Source organism: Bos taurus, chromosome 29, assembly GCF_002263795.3.
Source record: "Bos taurus isolate L1 Dominette 01449 registration number 42190680 breed Hereford chromosome 29, ARS-UCD2.0, whole genome shotgun sequence".
NCBI lineage: Eukaryota > Metazoa > Chordata > Mammalia > Artiodactyla > Bovidae > Bos > Bos taurus.
The window spans coordinates 23990451-24005245 of NC_037356.1; the positions used below are offsets into that span (position 1 = coordinate 23990451).

General features: G+C 40.4%; 1 protein-coding gene across 2 annotated transcripts in view; it reads right to left on the reverse strand.

The window, feature by feature from the left end:
• Positions 1-14795, reverse strand: part of NELL1 (neural EGFL like 1) — a 1045899-nt gene that overhangs the window by 734659 nt on the left and 296445 nt on the right. The gene's annotated exons all lie outside the window — the stretch shown is intronic.

Below are 14795 nucleotides of genomic sequence, written 5' to 3' on the forward strand. Positions count from 1 at the left end.
TTTTACCCTCTCTAGTGTCACTAACTGTATCTCATCCTAACGTCTCTGCTTGCATGGCCCATAGCATCCCACACTTACCCATCAAACATTCCTCATCCCTCCCAATTAATCCCAACCTTTCAAAATCCTTCTTTACACGATCCTTCTTATTAATTCCAGGAATTAGCCCTCCTCTTCCTTACTACTTACTGACACATATCCTGAACCATAGACTGCAAGAATGAATTGTGTCTAATTGAGCATTTATCATACACAAACATAACACACTAGTAAAATCTGATTTTGTACTAGATCTTACCTTAGACCTTTTTGCTCACTTGAGTTGCTTTAGCAATTCTTAAGAGAGACTAACAAAGTAGAAACTGGCACACTGATTGTACGAAGGGGAAGGGAGAATGATGACGTTCCCAGCTTCGGTTCACAAAATAATGGTAAAGCCAGGATTTCTAACTCATACTGGTGCCTCAAGCAAAAAGTGAAACTGTTAGTTGCTCAGTCATGTCCGACTCTTTGTGACCCCATGGACCATAGTCTGCTAGCCTCCTTTGTCCATGGAATTCTCCAGGTAAGAATAGTGGAGTGGGTTACCATTCCCTTCTCCAGGGGATCTTCCTGACCCAAGGATCAAACCTGGGTCTGCTGAATTGCAAATCTAAGTTGTTTTTTTTTTTTTTTTACTATACCCCTGCTATTCGCCCGTAATTATTTTGAGTGTACAATTCATGTTTTCCCAGACAAGCTTCCCCAAGCAGCAGAATCCCCAGTAGGCATTACACCAGCCATAATACCAAGGGCATAATATAAACACTGATTTGAATTCTTTCCAATCCTGTCTAGAGATTAGGCATATTGGAGGTAGCCAAAAGGTATTTATTTTTTAATAACCAAAAATGTTTAAATCTACTAAACTCTCATTCTCACTAAAAGTTCTAAGACTTAGACTTGTTTCTGGAAAGTGAGCAAGGATTTTTTCCCCCTTCCTCTCTTTTTTCTCTTCCTTCATTTGGCTACATAAAAATGCTAAGGACCGTACATAACATAATATATGCATAACATCTTTCAAGGAGACACTCTGAAGTCTTAATATACTGCACAGTGAGTCAAAGGTGAAAGTCTATCATTGGAAAATAATCTAAGGCCATCCTTGCAGGCTTGGCCCCTGGGTACCATCCAGCCCTTCTGATATATTCACCAAAGAGCAGAGCAGGGAAGATTTCACCTGGGAAAGTGCCAGACACTGGAACACTCAGCTCTCAGGAGGAAGTCATGGTCAAAGAACCAGATGGAACATGTCTGCAAGGATTTGGGGAAGACATCATGCAAGGCCAGACAAGCTTATCTCTTTCAATGATGCTTTATTACCTCGGCACCCACTGTAGCCAAGTCTGAGAATCCACAAAGGTATCAACTATGGAAGCAGTGTTGCCTAACTTAGCTCTCTGCCCCTTAGCATCTCCCCAGCCAACGCTGCTTCCATGTGGCCATGAGACTGACTTTTGCTAACATTACCAATTTGATAATGTCCTCCCCACCTCGGATCCTCCACTAAATTCTCTACACTGCTGTGGCCTACAGCAGTGATCTGTTTTTGACCATGCAACCTCATTCATAATAATTAGAGGGCATTACCTTCTATACGAAAACAGTCATGTAATAAAATATATACATGTTCTATTATACTAATACATGATGCACATTGTGCTTAATCACTCAGTCATGTCTGACTCTTTCTGACCCCATGGACTGTAGCCTGCCAGACTCCTCTGTCCACGGGATTGTGCTGGCAAGAGTACTGGAGTAGGTTGCCATTTTCTCCTCCAGGGGATCTTACCAACCCAGGGATCAAACCTGCATTGCAGTTGGACTCTTTATCTCTGAACCACCAGGGAAGCCATTCATTATGGCATTCATTCAGGGAAGCCAACATTATGAAACACAAAAATAGAAATTTAAAGGATGAGATAAAAATAAAGTCCTAATTTTTTTTCCACATCCCAGTGGATCCAATTTTTCACCTGCTGTTACGCCTGCATCCTACACAAATGTACATTGGCTTACAGGATACAATTCAAACTCTTTAGCATGCCTGCGATACTTTTCACCATCCAACCACCAGCCGTATTTCCATTTTCATACAGATTTATACAGAGGAGATTTACTATGGATATTGGCTCAATGCCTCAGCTAGGGAATGACACATACATAATATGTTATGTTATGGAGGCTTAGAAGTCCTACAATCTGCCATTTATAAGCCAGAGGTCCAGGAAAGCAGGTGGCATAATTCAGTCCAAGTCCAAAGACATGCATACCGGAAGACTGCTGTTATAATTCCTGGAATCTGAAGGCCTAAAACCAGGAGCTCTATTGTCTCAGGGCGGAAAAATGATGGATGTGCTAGCTCAAGAAAGGAAAGAAGGAATTTATCCTTCTTTTGCTCTTTTGTTGCATCCAGGATCTCAACAAATGAGATGACTCTTGCCCATATTAGTAGGAGAATCAAATGTTACTTTCTTCCAGAAAGACTCCCATAGACACACTCAGAAATAATGTTTTATCAGTTATTCAATGTTCTCTTAGCACAACCAAACTGACGCTTAAAATTAACCATTACAATTAGATATACATTGTGTGTGGGTGGGTGTGTGTGTGTGTGAAAGAGAGAGAGTATTATTGTTGTTATTTAGACACTAAGTCGTGTCCGACTCTTTGTGACCCTATGCACTGTAGCCTGCCAGGCTCCTCTGTCCAAGGGACTTCCCAGACAAGAATACTGGAGTGTGTTGCCATGCCCTCCTCCAGGGGATCTTCCTGGCCCACACATAGAACCCAGGTCTCTTGAGTCTCTTGCTTTGGCAGGTGGGTTCTTTACCACTAACATCACCTGGGAAGCCTGTGTGTGAGTATATCTCAACCCTAAATACCTAAAGATCAAGTTCCAATCTGGGGGCTTCCCTGATGGCTCAGAGGTTAAAGCATCTGCCTGCAATGTGGGAGACCTGGGTTTGATCCCTGGGTCGGGAAGATCCTCTGGAGAAGGAAATGGCAACCCACTCCAGTATTCTTGCCTGGAGAATCCCATGGACGGAGGAGCTTGGTAGGCTGCAGTCCATGGGGTCGCAAAGAGTCCAACACGACTGAGCAACTTCACTTTCACTAAAGCAACCCACTCCAGTATTCTTGCCTGGAGAATCCCATGGACGGAAGAGCTTGGTAGGCTGCAGTCCATGGGGTCGCAAAGAGTCGGACATGACTGAGCAACTTCACTTTCACTAAAGTACTGCCAAAGATGAAAATATTTTTTGTTACTATAATGACAAATAATTATATAATTATAACATCATCAGTAGGTTACAGTACAAAGCTAAATTCCTCTTGCTTGTGCTCAGTCGGGTCCGACTCTCTGCGACCCTATGGACTGCAGCCCACTAGGCTCCTCTATCCATGGAATTCTTCACGCAAGAACACTGGAGTTGGTTGCCATTTCCTCCCCCAGGGGATCTTCTTGATCCAAGCAAGGATCAAACCCATGCCTCTTGCTTCTCCTGCATTGGCATTTGAATTCTTTAGTATTGTGCTATTATTATTGTTTTCGTGATTCTAGTAGCCTTTGATATAGCAAGTATGTCATAACACATGTAGAAAGGTGCTTATTGTATGCTGAAGCCCCATAGCTGCCCATGGTTTACCAATCATCTCTCTCCTTAAAAATCTCTGAGCTCACTGGAAAGGCCCATCTTGAAAATCTTGCCCTGACATTACTCTAGTGTTTACAAAATATTGTCACATTCCACACCTTATTTAACCTGCAACAGTGGCCAGTACTATTTAAGATATGTTTAAAAGTCTTATTTGGACCATGAGAGAGTCAGACACAAAAGAACTGGGTGATTCTCCAAGATTACCCAGCTGGCAAGTGGTAGAACCGGGATCATTCAAGATCGCCTTATTCTTAGTTCATATTCTTTCACTCTATCACAGCCCTAAGAGTGGTCAAGACAAAAATAAAATGGGGTCAGGGAAAATGCTAAATAGCAGGGATATTTGAAGGTAGCTAACTACCAGGGTAAACTCCCAGGCACAGACAACCCACTTAGTTATGCCAAGAGCTCTCTCTAACACACAGGAGATTTTTTTTTTTTTAATATACTACATGAAATTTAACAGTTTGGGAATTTTCTTAATCAACACGCATCCTCTTTTAAGAATGCATTTACCTCTGGGAACATGATACAGATATCAATCATTTACAAATGTGTGTAAGCTTGTTCCATGAATGGTTTTCCTCCTAGCGTAAACCTCAGAACTGCAGCACGTGAGAAGCTGTGAATTTTGTTCAGAAGAAAGAGGAGGTGGGTGACATTGGGACATGACATACACGGGGGATGGAGCAACTGCAGGTGAGGTGATACAGAGGAAGCCAGGGAAGTCTGGAGATAATGCAAAAAGAAAGCAGAAGCGAGATGGTTAAATCCTATCTAGTTTCCAAGTGAGCAAGTTTTCATACAATCAAAAAGCCAGAGGCCCATTCAGGGAGATTTAGGAAATAAACAAAAAGAGGCATAAAGTTAATAGGGGAGTTTTTTTGTTTGTTTGCTTTTACCACTTAGTAACTGTGGCAGAACTGGGAAACTATTGACCAAAACAGATTCTTTTTCTTCCCAGGAACACAGCTGGACAACGTTTACCAGCCTCTCCTGCAGTTAGGTAAGGCCGGTGAGTAAGTCTGAGACAAGTACAATGAAACCCGCACTGGCCATAAAAATCTCCCAGTCATCACCTTCCATTTCCTCTCCGCGATCATGGCAACCTTGGAAGCCACACTGCATGTAGCTGAGCCAAAGAGGGAAGGAGCCTGGGTTCTTGAATCAGTTTTTTTTTTCCCCAAAACTATGTTGAATAGTAATGGTGAAAGTGGGCACCCTTGTCTTGTTCCTGACTTTAGAGGAAATGCTTTCAATTTTTCACCATTGAGGATAATGTTTGCTGTGGGTTTGTCATATATAGCTTTTATTATGTTGAGGTATGTTCCTTCTATTCCTGCTTTCTGGAGAGTTTTTATCATAAATGGGTGTTGAATTTTGTCAAAGGCTTTCTCTGCATCTATTGAGATAATCATATGGTTTTTATTTTTCAATTTGTTAATGTGGTGTATTACATTGATTGATTTGCGGATATTGAAGAATCCTTGCATCCCTGGGATAAAGCCCACTTGGTCATGGTGTATGATCTTTTTAATGTGTTGTTGGATTCTGATTGCTAGAATTTTGTTTAGGATTTTTGCATCTATGTTCATCAGTGATATTGGCCTGTAGTTTTCTTTTTTTGTGGGATCTTTGTCAGGTTTTGGTATTAGGGTGATGGTGGCCTCATAGAATGAGTTTGGAAGTTTACCTTCCTCTGCAATTTTCTGGAAGAGTTTGAGCAGGATAGCTGTTAGCTCTTCTCTAAATTTTTGGTAGAATTCAGCTGTGAAGCCATCTGGACCTGGGCTTTTGTGTGCTGGAAGATTTTTGATTACAGTTTCAATTTCCGTGCTTGTGATGGGTCTGTTAAGGTTTTCTATTTCTTCCTGGTCGAGTTTTGGAAAGTTGTACTTTTCTAAGAATTTGTCCATTTCTTCCTCGTTGTCCATTTTATTGGCATATAATTGTTGATAATAGTCTCTTATGATCCTTTGTATTTCTGTGTTGTCTGTTGTGATCTCTCCATTTTCGTTTCTAATTTTATTGATTTGATTTTTCTCCCTTTGTTTCTTGATGAGTCTGGCTAATGGTTTGTCAATTTTATTTATCCTTTCAAAGAACCAGCTTTTGGCTTTGTTGATTTTTGCTATGGTCTCTTTTGTTTCTTTTGCATTTATTTCTGCTCTAATTTTTAAGATTTCTTTCCTTCTACTAACCCTGGGGTTCTTCATTTCTTCCTTTTCTAGTTGCTTTAGGTGTAGAGTTAGGTTATTTATTTGACTTTTTTCTCGTTTCTTGAGGTGTGCCTGTATTGCTATGAACTTTCCACTTAGGACTGCTTTTACTGTGTCCCACAGGTTTTGGGTTGTTGTGTTTTCATTTTCATTCATTTCTATGCAAATTTTGATTTCTTTTTTGATTTCTTCTGTGATTTTTTGGTTATTCAGCAGCGTGTTGTTCAGCCTCCATATGTTGGAATTTTTAATAGTTTTTCTCCTGTAATTGAGATCTAATCTTACTGCATTGTGGTCAGAAAAGATGCTTGGAATGATTTCTATTTTTTTGAATTTACCAAGGCTAGCTTTATGGCCCAGGATGTGATCTATCCTGGAGAAGGTTCCATGTGCGCTTGAGAAAAAGGTGAAATTCATTGTTTTGGGATGAAATGTCCTATAGATATCAATTAGGTCTAACTGGTCTATTGTATCGTTTAAAGTTTGTGTTTCCTTGTTAATTTTCTGTTTAGTTGATCTATCCATAGGTGTGAGTGGGGTATTAAAGTCTCCCACTATTATTGTGTTATTGTTAATTTCTCCTTTCATATTTGTTAGCATTTGTCTTACATACTGCGGTGCTCCCGTGTTGGGTGCATATATATTTATAATTGTTATATCTTCTTCTTGGATTGATCCTTTGATCATTATGTAGTGACCTTCTTTGTCTCTTTTCACAGCCTTTGTTTTAAAGTCTATTTTATCTGATATGAGTATTGCTACTCCTGCTTTCTTTTGGTCCCTATTTGCATGGAAAATCTTTTTCCAGCCCTTCACTTTCAGTCTGTATGTGTCCCCTGTTTTGAGGTGGGTCTCCTGTAGACAACATATGTAGGGGTCTTGTTTTTGTATCCATTCAGCCAGTCTTTGTCTTTTGGTTGGGGCATTCAACCCATTTACGTTTAAGGTAATTACTGATAAGTATGATCCCGTTGCCATTTACTTTATTGTTTGGGGTTCGAATTTATACACCATTTTTGTGTTTCCTGTCTAGAGAATATCCTTTAGTATTTGTTGGAGAACTGGTTTGGTGGTGCAGAATTCTCTCAGCTTTTGCTTTGAATCAGTTTTAAGAAAAACCACCTGCCAACAAGGAGCATCCATTTCAAAGCCTGTATGAATGGAAACAAAAGCTTCTATTTTGTTGAATCCCAGAAGATGTTTCTTTCTATAAGCAGTTGGCAAAAACAAATTTTTAAAATTTTTTTAAATGACATGGGTTCAATCACTGGGTCAGGAAGATCTCCTGGAGGAGGGCATGGCAACCCACTCCAGTGTTCTTGCCTGGAGAATCCCATGGACAGAGGAGCCTGGTGGACTATAGTCCATAAGCTCACTAATAACAGTTGAACATGATGGAAGCAACTTAGCACGAAGGCCCAATTTCTCTTGTCATGTAGAGAAGAAAGTCAATCTGTAACAAATAATGGCAGTGCAGTTACCATGGAATGAAGGGAGCAGACAGCACTGGAGCATTATATGAATGGGGTATTTGCAAAAAAGAGCAGACTCAGGCCCCAGAATCAGATTCTGTACTCTAAACAGTAGCCCTTGACTGACACTAACAAGACAAATCTGACAAGAAACAGCATCAAACACAGAAAAGTGTGAACCAGTAGGAGACTTTCATTCATTCATTCTGAAAACAGCTTGGTGTATCTATCACACCCGGAGCACTATCCTAGTGCTGGAGACACAGTGAATAAGATAAAATCCTGCCTTTCTACAACTTTTGTTCTAAAGGGAAAAGTCAGTTCATAAACCTTTAAACCGGGAAACACAAGAAAGCAAAATAATTATAGATAATAAGGGTATAAGGAAAATAAATAAAATGAAAATGGTATAGAGTAGCTGAGGGTAGTAACAGAGCTAATTCAGGGAGGGTGTTAGGAAAGACCTTTCTAAAGAGTGACATTTGAACTACAACTTAAATGATCCATCAAAAGTGGATTTGCAAAGATCTAGGTGAAGGACATCCCAGGGCGAAGAAAGAACTATTGCAGAAGCCTACTGGAGAATATGAGTCAAAGCGTGGCGGGTGAAGAGAGAACACAGGACAGAGTGCTAAGAGACCAACACAGAGAGGCGGGCAGTATCCAGTTCACACGGGGCCTTACGCAGGACCAAGCCTGGACGTCATTCTAAGATGCAGTATCAGATGATTTTAAAGAGCAGATTGGCATCATATGACTTGTATATTTAAGAGCTCACTCTGACTGATGCCTGAAGAATGGATTACGGGTGGGGCAAGAGTAGACACCATTGCAATCACCAACCATGAGATAAAGGAGGCTCGGACTAGAGTCGGAGCAAGACATGGGTGAATATGTGATTTATTTTGTAAATAAAACTACCAAGACTTCCCAATGCAGTTGATGTTGGGAGTGATGGCAACATAGAACTGGCAATGACTTCTCCATCTAGTGACCACAGCAACAGGGTGGATGGAAGTGCCATTAACTGAGATTGGGAGAAAAGTACATGGTCCTCTGTTCTCAGGACCCTGGAATTCAGGAGAGTTCTGTAGTACAATAGCTCAGCTACTTGATAAGTTACCATGGCTTCTATGTGCTAGCTTAGTAACTTAACACTTAGAACATTTTTATCATGAAAAAAATAACTAAAAATTCCAACTATCTTACAAATGATCTTTTAAAACATGTTATATTGAAAACAAAAAATAAAAACAAGTTCTACTTTAACCTCCAGTCCTGACCATTGCCCTAGTTGGTTTGACTAGGTCACCTTCCTCAGTAACAAGCTTAAAAATTAAACTCTTGGTTCAACACAAGTGCAATAACCATGGCTTAGACTTGGGTTTTTTGTTCTTTTAAATAAAAAAAACAAAAGTTATGGGGATGGGAGGGGTGGGTGTTGTTAAGAAGAGGCAAGAGTTTAAGCAGGTGGGAGAGCAGGAGTAGATGCTTTTGTAAAGTGGCCTTGGCAATAAAGAAGCAGAGGCAAAAAAAAAAGCCAGGCCCAGGAAGAAAGCACAACTCTGTCTGCTGCTGGGATGAAAGTGCCACATGGGTCATCACAAGCAGTGCAGTGGATAGGGATCTCTGTGTCTTGGGAAGGCTAGCAGGACGAGGTGGGGTGGGGGGCTGTTGACATATCTGGATACCAGAGGATCTCTCCATTAGTCATACAGGCTAAATAGGAAGGGAAAAGGGGATCCCTGAAGTATTCTTATCTCAAGCATGCTGAACCCCTGGAAATAAATGCAAGCAGGAGCTTAGAGTTAATATTTTACAAACATGAATAATCCATAAGAAGCTTTTGATCCCTGTGCAGTCCACATCAAGACTTTAGGAGACGGAAGCCCAGATCTGAGCGTAAACTGGGCTTCATGGATCACAAGGTTCATGCATTTTAGAAAATTTCAAAATAAGAGTTACCTGATTAATCCTTGGAGAATTAGCAGTATACCTTAAGGATGCTCACCATTTCCACACATTCTCTTCATCAGGGACTCACAGGGGCTTATTTCTATGGCAGTGTACTCACACTAGCCTCTGCATCCAAAAAAATTCTACCCTCAAGTTCTGCATTTTCTTTCTGCTTGAACTCTGACCTTCCTGCCACTTTCCCAGCCTCTTAACACTACGGGGTCAGATCCTTTGTCATCACCTTCAGTCATGCAAAAGACATTATAAATCACCTTGCTAAGCTAAGGAGACATTATAAATCAATTTGCTAAGCAGTTGCTATAGTTTTGTGGGGTTTTTTTACATGAAATTATTAAATTGAAACCAATAAAATCATTTTGTTCCATGACATATTACCCTTCAACTCAGCTCCACTCATGTTTTTACAAGGAAGGAAGGACTTCATCATTATTACTATGCTGGGTACCTCAATGCTAACAATATGCTCCTGGCAGGACTGATATAACTTGGTCCCTTCGTCTAATAACACTCTCCCCTGCTACCTTCCAATACTCCAAAAAGAGGTAGACATGAGAAGCCCACATTCGCAAAGTATTGGCCTCTACAAGCACACACTCTTCCAAGAAAGATCCTCATAAACATTGATATAGGTTGATGACAATAATTGTTGTAATTCACTAAATCACCAGTAAAAACCAGACAATTTACTGAGTTTTTGACCTGCACTGTCTCATTATCATCTTAATTGGGAAACCCAACTTCCCACATTGGAATTGGCTATAAAATGTATACCTGTGGCGGATTCATTTTGATATTTGGCAAAACTAATACAATTATGTAAAGTTTAAAAATAAAATAAAATTAGAAAAAAAAAAAAAAGCAGTAATCTGCTACTTGCGCTCTGTAAATATCTATTACCTGGTAGTAGAGCCAGGGAAGACTACTAATGATATATACAGTTTGTACTTTTTCTAGTAGCTCTCAATGCTTACTCTGTAGAAAACTACTTTTAGTCATGAGCACTGAGTTGGAGGTATCCTTCTGAAACCACAAGATTTGGGTCAACTAACTCAGGCACAGGTATACCAGTAGGCTTAGGCTAAGTTACACAAAGATAACAGATAATTGTGTCCTCCAAAATATCAGTGATTTACAGTTATTTCTCACTAAGGCCACATGTCAATCACCTATCCATTGTCACTAGCTCCATATCATCTTCATGCTGGGACCACAGCTAAAGGAGGGGCCGCTCTAGAACATTGCCAGTTGATGAGAAAGAGGTGGAACCCTGTAACAGCTCTTCAAGCTTTTACTCTGAAATGGTACAGATCTCACATACATTCGGATTTCATTAGATCAAGGAGATAGCAAAGATTTTAAACAAGACCACACTGGAACAGGGTGGGGGATGGGGAGGTAGAGTGCAGCATAAGTCAAGGCATATGAGTTGTGAGTTGAATATTAACTTTACTTCATTTCTCTGAGTCTTTGTGTCCATGCGTACAAAATGGAGTTCATCTGGTGAACGCTACCATTTTCCTCAAAGATTTACTGGAAGGCTCAAAGAGTATAATATGCATAAAAGGAGTTCAAAAAGTTCAGAGCACTCTGTAAGTAGGAAGTATTATTTAATACTAATTGGGACAGGGGAGCCTGGTGGGCTGCGGTCTCTGGGGTCGCACAGAGTCGGACACGACTGAAGCGACTTAGCAGCAGCAGCAGCAGTACTTTCTATGCCTGGCAGATTTCATGATGTATATGTACCACTCGCTCTTTATTCTTCAACCTAACCTTTTACTACTTTTTTACTAGGAAAGGTGTGAAACTCTATGTAGGCTTCAAATTCAAGAAGATCAGGAATAGACCCCAACTACTGTACTTTCCTCAAGATAATACCTCTAACTGAAGCTAATGTATCAGAAACTATTTAAGACCAACCCACTGTCATCACAAAGATTAAAAAAAAAAAGTCACAGTAGACCAGATTTCATAAAACACAAAAAACCGACTACAGCAATTTTCAAAATGGGGAATGTTCCTGTTGGAGCCAGACAAGGCAAAATGAAACAACCTCCTGTGAATTGTATCATAGCTGACAAAAATTCTTATTACCTTCTATTGATTGGCCAGGAGATCTGATATCTCCTCAATGGCAGTCTCTAAGGCAATCTCTGCAGAACAGGAAGATCCCTTAATACACTATCTCTCTTCTACTACCCAAGGAAGTTAAGAAAATTGAAAGTCTTTTGTGATTCTTTTTCCACTGAAAGCCTGAATAGGCTCTTCAAGACAGTCTGGACAATGAGTGCAATATTTCGTTTTAATTTGCAAGCCAGTCTTGTTCATCATGGTTTGTACAATATGGGTCATCTTCACTCCATTTACTCTGAGTAAAAAGTAACTTGCCTGAAGCAGTTCATACATATCTACTCCTCTCTCTCTAGGCTACAGTGAAACAATGAACTAAGCCTCTGAGAGTCCCTGGTACCCAGGTGGCTGTGTGGTGAGCATCCCAGAGGATAATTCTGAAGACAGAAGCTGAGTAAATGGCCATACTGCATTTTACCATACCAGAGTGTGGTATCCATGGCTTTCTATCCACCCAAAGCCACACATATCCTCTTCCTACAGCTACAACCATATTTAATTCAGGCAAAGAGCAAAGATCACTTAGTCTCAGGGAAAGTATACTCTTATTCCAAATCCAGGGGTGGAACACAATCAGCACAAGCCATTGTGCATTGAAAAAACCATCTCATTGGTCTAGGGGTGGATAGCAGGTAACCCAGGTCTAAAAAATGAGACAGCAGAAGTCTTCTGCATGGGGAGAGCCAAAGGAGGCTACGAAGGACTTTCTAAGAGAACTTTCCTTAAACATAAAAAGACAGAACCTTACACAGAGAAGGTTTTTAACCCCTGACCATCTCTTCCTTGGAATGCTGGCAGAAGGACATCCCACCTAGGGCTATAGCAGGCATCAAGCAGTCACAGGAAAATAAGCCCGAAGCCCAGGAATGCTGAAGATGGCAGAATGGAAAGAGAGAAGGGTGTTTGCTCTAAATATTGATATTCACTCTAGTTGATTCTCTATGCCTCCCATTCAATGTCCAGGATCCGACTCCTGTTTGTTTTTTTTTCCCCCCCTGATTTCCATTCCAGACAGTATATAGGCTCTAATGCTTAGTCATTTTTTTCTTAGGTGTTATCCTGGAACTTGTGGAATGTTCCCATGATTACAGAGAACTGAAGACTGAGAATATCACCATGTCCCAGGGTAGTCCCATAGTATACACTGGCCCAATGCCCTGCACACACAATGAGCTGAGAAACATGTTCACGAAGACAAGGACTTAGACCTAAAATTGCTCAACAGAATCAATAACATAAGGCCTCACACACAAAGTGAGTAAGTAATAGTCGCTCAGTTGTGTCCAACTCTTTGTGACCCCGTGGACTGGAGCCCACCAGACTTTTCTGTCTATGGAATTCTCCAAGCAAGAGTACTGGAATGGGTTGCCATTTCCTTCTCCATCACACACAATGGGTAGGCATAACATGGCACCTCATAAAACTGATTCTATGTAACAAAAATGAGAAAATCAAAGAGTCTCAAACAGTATTTATGCCAGCTATTTCCTCCCAGCTTCTGCCAGGTCTCAACAGCTAAGGGGAGTCAGGAATGGTGGGTGCGCTGCTTCCAAAAGACAACCGAAATGTCTGTCAATGATAGAATCAGGATTCAAACTATTTTGAGGTTCCTTCTATCATTTTTATAATTGTTGAGTCTATCCCACATATGGCAGAAGGTAAAAAACTAAATTTTTTTTCAGACCATTACCTGGTTTGTGGGATTTTTTCCATGATGAATGGAGCGAATAATGTTCATATTTTTTTTTTATTTTTAAAGCTACATTCATTTTTTCTGACAAAAAAACACATAATAGTGTAAGGCACAATACAAAACAACACAAGGTACGATATAAAAATAAATGTTAACATGAAACATTGAAATTAATAATCCTCTTTCTCAAAATTGATGTCTTGATAACATGATATTAAGGCTAGATTAAAAGTTGCATAGCTAGAGGGGCAACTTCATTCTCCCAAGTGACATGTCTCCCAAATCAAGTTCAATAAGCAAAAGAAAAAGAACTGTAGAAAAAAGTGGGGGAGGAGCTACTAGACTTATAGTGTATTGCCAATGAGAACCAAAACAGTATGAAGAAAATCTTCCATAAGAAATGGAAAACAGAGGATACCTAACAGGTTCTGAACACTAACAGTAATTAGACACATTTCCTTAACTACTGACAAGGTCTTTAGTAAGCCAAATGTTAAGCTAGAAGTCAACAACATAAAACAGCAGAATGGAAAGAAATTTACCATTATTGTCATCAATTGTCTTCACCTTGACAATACCTGATCTACTTGAGAACCAAAGAAGTAGAGGATAGTGACCAAGACATTGCAGCATTTATTCCAGATGTGATATCCACATTCCTGATTAACAGATCCCTAAGAAAATCCCATGGACCGAGGAGCCTGGTAGGCTGCAGTCCATGGGGTCCCTAAGAGTTGGACACGACTGAGCGACTTCACTTTCACTTTTATGCATTAGAGAAGGAAATGGCAACCCACTCCGGTGTTCTTGCCTGGAGAACCCCAGGGACGGGGGAACCTCATGGGCTGCCGTCTATGGGGTCGCACAGAGTCAGACACGACTGAAGTGACTTAGCAGCAGCAAGGTTCAATATATTGTTAGTAAAGATAACAGGAGTACTTGGGTCCAACCAGAACAGAGAAACAGCCTAGCATCAATTTGCCTGTAACAATTTCTCTAAACCAACAGGAGGGATCCAGCGAGCACTGGAGAAATGGAAGATCTTAGATTTTAGGGCATGTAAGTCCAGGTCAGAAATAATCCCTGACCCTCTGGTATGTTAAAGGAGCAGGAGTATGCAATACTTGCCACCAGAGTACTGAGCATGGAAAGAGGGGTTCACATAAGATAGAGGAGTTGCTCAGCTTTATAAAGGAGAAAAGGGGGTCACGGATGCTTGAGGCCACCAACCTACTATATGATACCAATCCATGTGCCAAAATTATGAGTCCATCCATCACTGGGGCTTTTCCAAGAGTTTGGGAACTATTAATAGCAACACATGACCTTGGCAGAGGAAGATGATGGCAATTGGGTAGAAGTTAGTATCAAAGCATTCCATTCAAAAGAGAATCCACTGCATCACATTTAACTGAAATTGAAGATGGTGATCTTCCCAAATAAGACAACATAAAATGAGGTATTTAGAGTTCTGCTGGTGATGATTAAATACAGTGACAGTAGAACATGGGATCTGATATGGCTCTACTGCTTTTGTTGTTTTGCTGTTTCATAACTTCCTTCGAAAGTCTTGCTATAACGTGCTACTAGCAGCCCGGATAAGTCA